General features: G+C 40.4%; 1 long non-coding RNA gene across 6 annotated transcripts in view; it reads left to right on the forward strand.

Moving 5' to 3' along the window:
• Positions 1–14,164, forward strand: part of LOC116244643 (uncharacterized) — a 126,607-nt gene that overhangs the window by 100,842 nt on the left and 11,601 nt on the right. For 2 of the 6 annotated variants that reach the window (XR_016470333.1, XR_016470332.1), the window contains exons 4-5: positions 7,322–7,414; positions 9,093–9,247. This is a non-coding gene — a long non-coding RNA (uncharacterized LOC116244643). Of the gene's footprint in view, positions 1–7,321; positions 7,415–8,653; positions 9,072–9,092; positions 9,248–11,159; positions 13,033–14,164 lie in introns of those variants that run through there. The other 4 variants (XR_016470336.1, XR_016470335.1, XR_016470334.1 and 1 more) reach the window with 3 other exon arrangements.

Here is a 14,164-nt window from a genome sequence, read left to right on the forward strand (position 1 = left end):
AACTGCTGTGGGACTGCCACCACTTCAGGGTTTTTGCCTGAGTATGGACAAGCCCTTAACAGTTCATTTGCCATGCACGTTGGACATAATTATACAAGGCAACTGTGCGCCTGTCTTGCTTGTGAATACCCAATATATTCGCAGAGACAGCAGTAAGCACAGATCATACATCTTCACAGGAAGGTCAGGCATAAGAAAATGCTTGTGGCGATAGCATTTACCTAATGTCAGTGTGCTGCTTTTTGTTCCTTTATTAGGTAGCAAAGAAGTGCGTGCATCTTGTGCAGAAGGCACACATCCTCACTTGGGTACCATTTCGGGAGTCTGAGTGAGGCACAAAGCAATTGCAGAAACACATTGGCATTTTGAGTTTGTGACTCTATAGAAAAATAAGATATTTCCCAGTTTTATTTATAGGGCTGATCTAGGACATTGGTAAGTTGAAAGAACCGGGGACTGAAGCTCGTTAAGAGTGACTCATGTGGTCATTACAAGATGTTGCAGTTGTCCAGGGATTGTAATATTCCCCAGTGTGAGGAATAGCCTTGTTTTCTGTCTGCACCGGTTACAGGCAAGCATGCAAAAGCATACAGCTGCCTCCTGTGATGGAAGATGTTAAGACAGCCCTGAGCTTCGGCTGGGAGAAGTGACCATCTCATACACAGTCTGAAAGTGCCTGCAGTGCTTTCTGACTTTGATCTAATATTGTGAAATTGCGTGGGCCCAGGGCTTCCATGGGCAAAAAAATCTGCTTCTCCTTCTTTTAGGGAAGAAGGAAGAGTAGGCAGGGATTTCAATCGGAACTTCCAGCAACTGTTAGATGAGACATGCCTACATTTATTTTAAAGTTACTCAAATTAAACTAATTACCTCTTTGATTGTTACCTTCATTTTTGGATTCTTATGTAGTGTTAGTAAAGGAGTCTCATGTTATTAGTTACTCCCTCTTGTTTATTTTTCACAGGTAATAATCTCACTGGCGGGGAATGTATCTGTGATGACTTTGATTTTCTTCTGTACCTTGAAAAAATGGCCTGAATTCTTTGCCAAGAGGTAGCAGATAGCTTTGGTGATGACTTTTCCACTGAAGGACAAATTAGTGCTTTGAAATCTGGTTATTTTTGTAATTGAACTTATTTTCTATACATCCAATCTCAAACAGAAGTTCATGAAGGTTATCTCTTTCTAATTTCTTAGCTCCTGCAGCAATATGTGATTTCCAGAAAACAGTGCATTCTCCAAATTGTTTTTTGGTTGGAAAGGATAAAGAAGGCCACTAACTGTTCTGTTGTTAAAAACAGCAGAGCTGCTGCACCCCCACTTTGCAAAAAGCAACAACTGAGAGAGCATTTCTAAACAGTGCTCTTATGTGAAGAATAACAACTTGTAAAATTTGCCTAACGGATTTGTGTAACTAATGAGTGGTGCCCATGGCCATTTCTATAATGCCAGCAGCTTCCGGATTTCATCCTCATCCCTTCCTGCTGTTAGCATACGCATACATTAGTGCATGAGCATAGCTATTAAACAGCAGTGGGAGCAACACTGTGGAAATGTGTGAGAAGAAGATCTAGACTCTTCTGGTAGCTGGAGCTAAGGCTGAGTAATATGGCTGCTCCTGCATTGGAGGGGCAGGAGGCACACCGAGGGCTGCAGGGCTTTCTCAGCATTGCTACCCTACCCTGCTTTTTGCTGCTGAGAGCTCTCACTGATTTTCATTTATGCCGTGCTTAGCACATTTCCACTTTGATTCTATAAAAGGAATGACTTGTTCCTCTCTGTTTCGCCTCTGCCACTCTCAGTCCCTTTGAGTCATTCTGCAGTCCCTGGGCTTGGCCCTCATTTCTCACTGACACGGAGTTCACAGCTGCACACAGTCCCTTTGCCGTCTTTTTGCATGAGTGTGAACAACTGAAAGTTGGCAAAATTGATTTTCTTCACCCTGGTTAATTTTAAATAACTTCATAATGTAGGGTTCGCAGAAGCTAATTAAAGTTGACAAGAAATCTGCATGTTAGGCCTGCGGCTTTAGCAGCTCCTCATCTAAAAGCATCTGAAAATCAACCTTATTTATCTTGTCCTAAAGCAACGCGCTGCAAATTTCTCTTTGCTGAAAAAAGTGCCATCTGGTAAAATTTAAATAACATGAATTCCACAAAAGAGGGTGGTTTTATCTGCAAAGACCATACTAATGGGGCTTTGACCATAAAGCTAAGCTCTAATCCTTTCAAAGATGGAAATGCTTGAACAATGATATTTTTTTCCAGGCAGTAATGTTAAGTAATGTTGTACCAGAACTGGGAGCAAATTTGTTTAAACTGCGGCGATGTGGATGAGGCAGGGGATAGGAAACAGACCAGTCTTGGGAAGTCACGTTTCTACAGATAGGGTTTCTAAAACAGAAAGTAATCCGGATGTTCTCTTCTGCTAAAGAATGCTGACTTTTTCCTTTAGAACACTAAGGCTTATGTGTAGATTTGTCACATAAATACATTTTTAATAGGGTTGAGGGGAAAAAGAATTTCTTATTACTTCAGATCTCTGCCTTTTGTCTTAGAATGCATGGACTGCAAATTTGCAAGTGTAGTTTGTATGTTGTAAAAAAGCAGCATTCCCCAGTACTTCTCCTGGCTTTTCCCACAAGTCTTGGAATCACCCTTAAAGTAAATCAGCCTGGTAAATGTATGATGATTTTAATTAATCACTGCTGGAGGTGCAGTTGATATTTAAGCATTTGGAAAGACATCATATCTCATATATTCTATATATATCCTATATATCCTATATTATAAATGAGGTTGTGTCCTTTCTCTGTAATTGCATCCTTTGCAGCCCAGCACACTGCTATCACCAGAAGCCTACAGAGGGACAAATGGCACAGCAGTTCATGGAGGCTGCAGCAGTGCTCATCCCACACAGCTGGCTGCCATGCTGCAGTGCTAGGTGCTCATTGCCTCCAGGTGGGGACAGCTTCACCTCTTGCAAAGGACAGCATTCAGAGAATGGAAACTAAAAATGAGTAATTTCTATTTGGATCTTTCAGGGGCAGGGAGATTTTCAAAGGGTGATTCCTTATGGGACTAGGAAGAATTCTTGAGCCACTACCAGGTTGTTTTGCTGGCGAGGACACACTGTGACAGCGGCTGATGAGCATTACCACCATAATGTTTTCTTAAGCAATTAGTGAGTCTCAACAATCACAGTCTGTTTTTCTGGTCATCCGGACAGTTGTTAGTCTGAAGATCAAGCTTAGACAGTTATGTTTGCAGGACGGCAGGTTGTCACAGCACACCCAAATTAGGACGTGTGACTCTGAAATAGAAATTCATTAGGTATCAGAAGACCACATTTAACAGTAACTTTCTTCAGTGGGAAGAGGGAGACCCCTAAGCAAAGCACATGCTTTCCTGAGCAGTTCCGGCTGTCAGTGTCTGCTGTTGCCTGTTCACTGCCAGACTGAATCCTTTTCCCTGTCTTGGGCAGCTGCTTCATTCTGCCTCTCTACTTCTGCAGTCCCTTCTCTATCTTTTCATTATTTGTTTAAATTCATGTGCTAATACTTCTTGATGAAATGGCCCTGTACATGAATGCAGAGATACCACAGGAAAGAATGAGGGAAGCATTATTTAGCTGGGCTTTAGGTCAGGGGCACTGAGGGTGTGAGATAGACAGCGGGTGCTGCTGTATCACTGGGAGGAGCTGTAACTCCCCTTAGGCGTATGTTTTGATGGAAAATTCACAGCAAAAAATTCAAACCACTGAGTGTGGTCTGTTTTATCTCAGTACAGAAATGAGGACCCAGGCACAGCGTGTCCAAAGCGCTGAGGAAGCTGAGGTGTGGGTTTGCTGTATTCAGAAGTGCAGGCCGTGTTTTTCTGAGTGGGCAGCACAGCGGAACCATGCTGTGGCTTCCCAGGCATGGCAAATAAAACCAGCAGAAAGGGCCTGCTGCCTCCCAGGGCTCTCAGAAACAGCCAGGCACGTAGGAGTAGTGGGCCCTTCTTCCAGCTGCACTTCTGCTGTTGTGACAGCATGTGTGGGACTTTTCCTACTCATTCCTGGTTTCAAAGAAGACTGGCCAGCCAGTCTATCATCACACCACTCTGACTGCACAGCCAAGGACTGTCGGTGGGCGTAGTGAGTGTCAGCAGCATTCATCACGAAGCAGAAGAATGTACACAAGCAGTTCTGACTGTTGTAAATGGAAGGGGGAAGGAAAGCCCGAAGTGCTGGATATCGGCTCCCTGTGCTCAGCTCAGCTGTTAGCCCCTTCCTGCAAAGGAAGGAGGCCTTGTGCCTCTGTTCTAGCAGGTGGGAATTCTGGCTCATACATGGCTCACTTAGCGTATGGCTTATCAGTAGTCCTGAGGGATTATTGGGGTGCATTTTGGCGCGTACTGTCCCTGGAAAAGAACTATGCAACACAGTGTGCACTTGGAATGAGCCAGATGCAAATAACAGAGCAGTCAATGTTTCTGAGCTGGTGAGAGCAATGCACAGTTTGGGTGAGATCCCCTCAGAATCCCTGGAGTGCTATCGACAGAGTTCAGAAGTATATAAGATTCAGTTGGTATGTTTTGCAAAGCACATACATTTGTTTTAAGCACATGTTTGGGACTCATTTATTTCCACATTGTTCAGAACATACTGAGGTGCTTGACTAAAATGAGGTTTGCTGAGCAGCAAGCGCCACAGAGCTGAGCTGTGACCAGAGAGGGAATGGTGTGCTCGTGTGAATGGTGTCCTGCTGTCAGATGTTGAAGTAATGCATGTAAATGGAGTCTGAAGCCTTATGTGTCTTATCTCCTCAGCAATCAAGAACCTACAGCAGGAATGACTTGATGATGGTCACAGCACAGATACGTGCAGCAACTACTTTATGAACAAACTGTTTGGTAGCACTGAAATCAGACACATTGACAAAGGCCTTCCTTTGATTTTAAAGTGATCATTCTTAAAATAAAACTGCTCTGTTTTTCAGGGAATCAAGAGGGCTTTGTAGACAGGAATGAATGCAAATTGCTTTCATTCTGCTTAAATTATATGTAAAACAGCACGCTTTGTTCCTACAATTGTTATGAACAAATCTATTCAAAAACTTCCTTCTAGTATGATGGAGAGGATGAAAAAAATGGAAAAGAGGAGAATGGAGCCATGAATTAGAGAAAGGAATAGCTTTGTTTCTTTCAGACATTTTAGTCATGTTTTTCAGGTGTTTTTCAAGCTTGAATAAACTTTCAGGTGTTTCCTATAGCATTAGGTTTGCAGAAGGAGTTTTAGACCACTAGTTGCTTTACTGAATAATTATAAGATACAAGATTATGACTAAAATGGATTAAAAAACTGACCTAAATTCATCTGCTGATTTGAACAACATAGTTCTTACATTCAGAGGTAACCTTGCTTCACACAGCTCCGAGTCTCTTCCTCTGCATGTCTTGCTAGCATGGATGCAAGAGGCCAAATCCATGGTTTTGTTAACGGTATTGGTACTGAATTTGACTCATTGATATATGATAAAAGGATAAGGAAAATTATTGTGGCTATCTGGGCCAGGGAAATATAGCAAGACATGTAAGAGAGCTTATGGAAAGCTTTCTGTTGTCATAGTTTAAGTTGATTTTTCAACCAGAGATGTTTGGATACCTGGAGTTTGTTTATTGACACTGGGCCTTCAGAGAGTTGTCTGTGGTTACTACATATAGGGAGCACGTTCCAAAGTAAAGCAGCGTTCCTGCTGTTGCTAATTCATGTAACTGAATCTTTGTTTTTAATTGAAGCTCTTGCTCCTAATAAGCCTCTGGGAGGCCTAAATAAAAATTCTGTGGATCTCTTTAACGGCTGCAATTCAAGGCTATCTTTGTCACGGTCAAGACTGTTACTCTGGATTCCTGCTTAATTATGAAGATAATGCAGCGTGGCAGGTCAGAGGCAATAATGGCATTGCTAGTGCCAGGCTGCAAGGACAGCTTATAAGTAGCTGAGATGGCTTGAATATTTTAATTTAATTTATCAATTTGCTGATGCATTGTCTGTGGGAGTGATATTTATAACCTAGATTTCAATGTATTCACACGATGATGATCCATAGATAAAATACATTGATAATAGTACAGTTTTCAAAAGCACAACAACACATATCATGCATTCTAAAGAGCTTCTGATCACCTGGGAGCTTAAGTCTTAAAGACAGCCGAAGAATTTATATGCCTAAGAGCAGGTTTTCTAAGCAGACAGCTGCATTTTATTCTTAGGAGTGTGGCTTTTAATAAATCACTTGAACATTTAAAAAAAAATTACAGTATCTCTTGCATTAATTTTAGTGTTTAAATATAGTGTAATGAACTCATTTGAATTTGATTGGGTTGATTTGAAAGTTTTGAATATCAAAGCCCAGAAATCCCCAGATAAGCATGTTGCAAGAACACTGTTTCCCCACACATCTCTTGTAAAATGGGGAATTAGCTGAACGTGTCTTATATAAGCCAAGCTAAGGTGTTAACTTACTGCTGAGCATGTTGGGGTATTTTGTGACACAGGTCTGGTAACTGCCTTGTCAGCATCATCTCCATTTGGTTGGTTCACTGAGCAGCAGATTGGCAGTAATATATTTTTCCTTACCGTTGACCCAGTCTGAAGTTGTGTCCCTCCAGGAAATCATTCATCTCTCTAGTGCATTCTGAGCTGCCCTAGGTTTTCTGTGGCTTCTTTATCTGCATATAGCAGTATCTTTGATTTATGCATTAGGTTACCAAATCCAGCCCTAAATAGCAATGTAATTGTATCAGTTTTCTAGTTTTAGGAGGATGTTACAGGTTCAAGAAAGCAGCAGGATTTCTTTAAGGAGAATGAAGTATATTTGTTCTGTGAAGGTGGAGCTGCCCAGGTGATAAAGAACAGGACACTGATAGGTTCCCACCTGAGGAAGACTGTCTTTCAGGGTTAAGGATGGCAAAGAGAGAGATGCTTTATTAAGACCATTGACTCTATTAGAGTGGCAGCTTTTTTTGTTTGTTCGTTTGTTTTAACAACTGAATTGATATCTGCCTAGTTAATACAGCTTACCTTGAGGGAAAGGTTAGTTGAATTTTGAACGAGATTTTAATATGACATTTGCTTTGTTAAGAAAATGAACGCTTGTAGATTTGCTGTTCTGTGACTTGTGTTGTTGTTTTTTAATAGAGTCTGTAAGTTTGTAGAGCATCTTATCTTATTGTTGGTGCTAGCATGTGTTCAGGTTAATTATGTGAGAAAGATACTTCTGTAATTCAGAACCCAGTGAGGGATTTTCAGATAACTTCTATTCATTTATTTTTTTCAGTGGGGACTGCATAGCTCATGAGAAAAGCAGGAAAGCAATAGATTGACTGATGCAAATGAAATACAAAGCAAGGTGGAAGAAAATGACAGGCAGGTAAGTTCTCAATTTTCTCTTTGACTATCTTGCAAACTTGCCATGTGATTCTGGAGAGCTTTCTTCTGGGAAAGTTCCATTGAATTCAAACAAAGTAAGATTTAAAGCTAGTATGGTGAAATACTCTGTAGCTCTCTGCTTCTGGATCTCCTCTTTCCTGGGTCTGCAAGGCATAACTCCATCTTCTTATTTATGCCTTGAGCTATATAACATAACTAAAGGATTAGGACTTTAATAACTAACCTAATGAAAGGAGCCTAGGTTCATGGGAGGCTGCAGTACTAGCCATGCAAGGTTCCCAGTCTGAGTCAGGTGCCTATTATATTCCTTATGGAGAACTTGGAATGGGCTCTGTGAAGAGTGTTGTGTTGGGTACAGAGTCACCTAAGGCAAAAGGGCTAAGAAATACTGGGAATATGTGTAGGGCTTAAATGTTGTCCTTCTCTCTTCCTATCTCTACGGAAGGCACTTATGTTGTCTTTGTCTCATATATCTTACAGAAAATAATTCAAAATTCATTAGGGAAAATTAGAATGATTGTTCAAACTGATGCTTGTATTTCTGGTGAAACTGAGCCTTAATTGCAAGGCATATTTACGTATATAATAGAAAGCCTCACCAATCGAAATACATGGTGCCTTTTTATCTAAGGGATACTTTTGTGAAAACCAAGCTCACCTTGCATGAAGCTGCATGCTTGCTTAGATGCCATATGTATGCATATGCATGTGAGTTTCAGAATTAACCACTACGTGTGTCTGTGAGTAGAGTATAAATAACAGTTGAATTTTTGTCATTTACAATTACTGCCTATGTGGCCTTGAGCTGAGAAGTTCCCTTGAATCCTCATTTGGCTCTCTGAGCACAATGAGACTATTTCAGGGCCAGTGACAAGTAGGAAGAGCTCCATAATTGTCATTAACCATATGAGTTGTTTGTCCTCTGCTTGGGTTTAAGACCTTCTGTATCAAACAACTAACTTCATATTTATGAACTTATGAGTTTTCCTGATAGTTATGCTTTATTGTGACCCATGTCACAGGTGTTGGAGGGTCTGGTGCTTCAGACCCTCCAACAGACCCTCCAACAGACCCTCCCAGACTTTGACTGCAGGCTGTAGAGGGACTTGTGCTTAGCACAGGTTCTGTATTTTTGCCTTAGTTAATGAATGTGTCCTAACAACTGCAGTCCGTTAGCCGTATTTTGACTTAGCAAAATAACGTGTTTGATTTCCCTAAGTGTTTCCTGCCTACTCAGAGCCTTTCCAAAGCTGCCAATTCATCCAGATATGCAGCCTGCCTGCCTTGGCTTGACAAGAACAGCAGTGACATCAGGTGACAGTAGGGCCTTGAGGACAGAATGATGCTCAATTCCTTCCTCTCTTTCCCTCATTGTGTTTTGAATTTAATGTAGTGCTGGAGTCAGCACAGCCAGGGCAACTTAGTGAACATAAATAATCAATTTGCCACTAGATAGTTTACTGAAACAAAGAGCACAAAGATATAAACTGTGGGCCCAAATGATCGCAAAATGGATTAGGAGATCTAGTGCCCCAGAGCTGTGCTCTGACCCATGATGTCCATATTCCTGGCTCTTCCTCATCTTCCTTTATTCTGGATTAAAAATTAATACAAATTAACAGTGATAACATTACATTATCCATCTTTTCTCTTGTTAGTTCATGATAACTGGAAACCCCAAGTGTTACCTAGTGGTCGGACTTGTTTGTTTTTGAGTTCCTTTTACTGCTGATGTGACAAGATACCAGGAGACCATACCAGAGACCAACTATCACTTTTATTTTGCAGTGTGAAATGTTATACATGCAAAGAGGTAAGCAAGCAGCTTACTATATGCTGTGAGCTGCCACATTCAATTTAGTGAGATTAATCTCTGGAAGGAAAGCATGTGTGGAATTGGGTCACAGTGCTCCACATATTCAAAACTGTACAAAATACAGAGCAGACAGTTTTCCCCCATAAGATCTCTAGGAACTGAATAGGGTTTATTAACTGTAGTAGCGAGCAAGTTAGCATCTACCTTTTAAGAACATGACAGTAGCATAGAATATTTAACTTTTGTCGTTTTCAGCTACCTGCATTTTGAATGCTCTACTTTGTTACACCTTCTTAGAATGTCCTGGTTTATATATTACAAAAGGTGTTTGCAATGTACTGGAGTTGCAAATCTCAGACCCAGGGAACAAGAAAAGAGTATGGGACTACATGGGAATTAAGTGTTATGTATGCAGATGTGTATATTGTAACATTTGTAGTTGTTGAACCTTAAAATTTTTGCAGCAGATGGAACATCCTCTGTAGCTGCCCACAGAAGTGCCAGTGCAGCAGCAGCACAGCCTGTGTAGTGATGGGAAGTCCAGCATCAGGATACTGCCTCACTACAGAGCTGTTCTGATTGTGTATATAGATGCCAGATGTGCGTACAGATTTATTGTCTTCATGTGTTGTAGATGACTTAATTTGTGGTGTTTTGGTTTAGGCCTCATCTCTTCATGTATTAATTTCCTGAAAACTTCCTTCAGGACCCACATGGGCAGGAACAGGCAGGTGCTGAGATGCTTGTAGTGCTTGAAAATGCAGGAAAAGCCAGAGTGAAGTACTAAATCAGCTCAGTATAAATTGCTGTTAGAGTTGTACAGGGTTGGCATCTTTTTCTCAGTCTCTGAGAAGGAGCCTCAATCTCTCTTCCTTGTTTCCATACGCACTCTATCTAATGCAGCATACAGTGTCTGACTGTACAAGTCCTGCAGTCTAACCAAACCTGACTCTAGTCTGTCTTCAGCAAACTGGCTGGGTTCCAGATGCCTCTCATGGCTTTGCTATAGGCTTTCTGTGTTGTGGCAATTACAGCTTCAATTTTCTTCTTGAAACTAGGTCTTGGTTTGGTGTGCATCAGTGATGCTGCACTGAACTCAAAATACTTTTTTTTTTTTTTCTTCACTGATCTATGCCAGCAAAAGTTACAGCTCTCCCAAGTATTTTTGCACAATTAAGGCTATTCCAATATTATTACATTGAGATTATCCTTGCATAGATTTGAGAACAGCGTTTTGCACTAGGCCCAGAGCATCATCTGCTAGCAACTGTTTGGATTACCCTGTGGTCCTCGTGCCAAAACCCCTCTCAGGAGGGGACGCAGTGCTGGGATAAGAACCCTGCGTGTCAGCAGCTGCTCCTGAGATGACCTGTTTGAAATGCATGTTGATCTTTGAGCTTTGTATGATTTTAAGTTCCTGTATTTGAGAAGAACTGCCAGCAAATTTCATCTGGTTTTACCTTACCTTTTAATGCAGTTGTTGACTGAAGTTTTGCTGACAGAAATGATAGCAAAGGACTTTGGTTTCCACTTGGTGTTCCTTGCACGGTCTAAAGGATCACACCAATCTCCCTCAGAGTTCTACTTAATGAAACGTCAGTCTTTATTGAAACTTTAGGAAGTTCCAAATGTCTTTTTTCAGTTGTCCAAATGAGTAATATTTTGTAAATTGAGGTGAGCCTGCAAGCTGTGGTATTATTAGGGGTCATCCCAGTAAAGCCAGCATCTTCCTTTACTTGACAGGAGAAACAGTGACACCCAGTGGCCAGTTTAATAGAGGAGTTGCACTGAATTTCTTTGCATTTATTTGAAATTGCCTCTAGATTTCTTATGCTACAGAGAAGGTCACAGGAGAAACACCTTCTCTCTGCGTAGGAGGACTTCATCCATTTTTCATGTCTCTTACTAGACACTTCTGTAATTGGGATGTGTGTCTTCTGAGCACTTTAATTTGAAGATAAAGAGAGCATTTGCTGCTGCTGCTGACTGCCAACAGAGAAATGTAGAAACTGAGACAAGGTTGGTTCAGTTTGACTTGGTGTAACATGAGTGTGCTGCTGTATGTTTTCTTTCACACTGTTTTTCTCTAATGTCAAAACTGCATCCACTGAATTGCATCACTGTTTGATTACTATCAGTGATGTCAAACTGCACTACATAAACAATTGGGTGTTGAATTCAAGATCATCTTTTTTAATTTTATTTGTATCGCTGACTTGCCTGATGAGTGTAAATAACACAACTATTCTGTCACTACTGACAGTTTGTTTTCCAGTAATTTCTGGATGCACAGTGCTGTAGTTTCACTGTGGTATCACATGAGGAAGAGGCACGTACTCCGGTTAGAAAGACTTTCATGAGGTTACCCACTGATGCTTTGCCACATCATTCAGACTGAATACTGTGGTCTGCAGACTGCAGGTGCTTAAAGCTTTGTGTGAGCTGAGGAGCTGACAAAACTAAGGTTTTTATCTCACGAGAGGAACTGGTCTGCTTTAGTCTGGCCCCTACAACTTCTGTAGCAGTGATGTTATGGGATAGGGCATAGATAGCCAGTGGGTTCTGCAGCAGTAAATGTGAAGTCCCTCTGCTCAGCAAGAGTTCTTCCATTCACTGTGTATAGCACCAGTTCTTTTTGTTGTATTAGAAAGGGCTCTGCTTTGGATTTGCTTTGGCATTTGGGTTGATTTGGTTTTAATTTAAGAATAGTTGGAGCTGAACCCTATATATTCAAGTACGTTAGCAAATGCTCCTAAAATGCAAATCAAAAGTACTGGCATCATTTGATCATTTTCTTCTATCCCACCTAAACTTACAAATAATATCTCTTAGACCTTTAGGATTTGTTGGCTCACTGTGTGCTCTACTTATACTTGCTTTCAGCTACACTATTATCAATATTTTTAATGGTGACTTTGGAAAAATGGTGAAGAGAAAGGAAGAGGGAGAAAGTCATCTGATTTCAGAAATGTTCTTGGAAATGCAGGTCTTGCATTTCAATCACAATGATATTTCATCATTTAAAGTTGTACATTGCAGCAGTTCCTATCCGCTCTCTTAATCTCATGCTGCTGGAAGCTGTTATACTGATGCGATATTTGGCTTTAGACTTACAGAACAGGGACACTCTACAATAGCATGGTTTGGAGTTGCAGACACCCCTGAAATTTCTGCTTCTGTAAACTCTTCCGTAAGGAGAATTCAGTCAGCCTAGAAGAATGTAGTTGTTTAACCTGCCTCCTGTGCTCCAGGAAGGAGTGAGTGAGATATGAATTGCTGTCTGAGCTCCTCTCCTGAGCTCAGGGAGTTTTTTGAGAAGGGAATTTTCCTTCAGGGATCAGAGGTGGACCTGCTGATTCAAATTCTCATGCTGGTTTGGAAGGGCTTAGCAGATCTTTGGGTTTTCTGGTTTTTCTTATTCTTTGTTCAAAAGCCATGTATCCCCTAGGAAAACATGTTGCACACCTTTGTACCATCATTGAATTTCTATTAAATGAAAGGCTGGGGGGAGGAAAGATCTGCTTCACTGTATAATGAGTTTCGATATTGCTTAAGCTTTATAGTAAGCACAAATTGTGAAGACCCTCCAGTCTTATCCTGCAATTCAGGCAATAATGGCATCATAGCCAAGGATGTGGAACAAAACCAATCTCCAGCATAACATATTTGAGTTCATCAAAGGAGCAGGAGTTAAGGAGTTTTCCCTGCAGGGTCATAGCGATTCAATATAACCTTGAATCACACAACATTTTATAAGAGAAACATTTTATTAAATTCATATATAACTGTTTATCTGTTTCCCTCTATGCTTTTTTTTTTTTTTTTTTGGTATTGTACAATACTCTCTAGGGTATTTGCAATTACAGAAGAAAAAGTGTTGGGTTTTTGTTCCATCTCTTCTTGCTTCTTCACACATTCAGGGTTTTTGTTAATTTTACAAAACACCAGAGATAGCATTGCCATTGCACCTGGCTAAATATCTAAGAGTAGAGAAGAATACATGAAGAAAGAATTAATTTTTAGACAATTCCCAAGACACATCTGTGAGAATTTCACTGTCTTCCTTTAGTGAACAGGGCTTCCCTTTTAGCTGCCATTGTACGTATACTTCACAGTACATGGATGGTACAAAACAGCAAAAACAGAGGCAGTGTGGTTATCAGAGAGCACTGGAAGTCAGAGTTGCAAAAATTTCAGGTATCTTTGCATTAAAATACTTTCAGCTACACAGGAAATGGATACAAATTTAGGCAGTAATCTTGTACAGATTAGTCCATGTTTTCTTGATTATTTTTTTCCCCACAGTACACTGTCCTAGTGAAGGTAATGGGAATGTTTTTAGAGCCTTTATTTATTTTACTATGGTAGGTCTGTGGGCCATAGATTATTTTGTGGAAGTGGAGAAACACTTGCCACATAAGAGTCTAGTTTTGCAGCATTAGCCAGAAAAAAAAAATCAGTCTACAAAGACAGTTGAAAGACATCCTATCAGTTTGTACAAGTTAGCAGTAAGGCTTGTATAAATTAATAGCATTTTTGTATATGAACTACTGTGACCTGTACAAGTTAATAGGATGCCAGATGAAGCCTTTTGTGAGTGCTTAATCCTACATGATTTGAAAAGATATGGAAAATGAAGTTGTGGCTGATAATATCAAATCAAAATATGTATTTTCCCACATAAGTTAGTATTTTGTATGAGTGCTTATTTCCAGTGTGTTATCTGTTATGGGAATGAAAATAGGCACCGTTATTATTTGGAAACACCATGAACTCAATTACAAAATCAAACCTACTAAATTATTGAAGAGTTAGTTGTTGAACTTCAGAGAAATGTCTAATCTGATCATAAACTGCATTTTATTTTACATCACATTCTCCAGACTGTAAGATTATCACTTCCTTTTGTTTTCA

Source organism: Phasianus colchicus, chromosome 12 (genome assembly GCF_987193195.1).
Source record: "Phasianus colchicus chromosome 12, bPhaCol1.hap1.1, whole genome shotgun sequence".
Classification (NCBI taxonomy): domain Eukaryota; kingdom Metazoa; phylum Chordata; class Aves; order Galliformes; family Phasianidae; genus Phasianus; species Phasianus colchicus.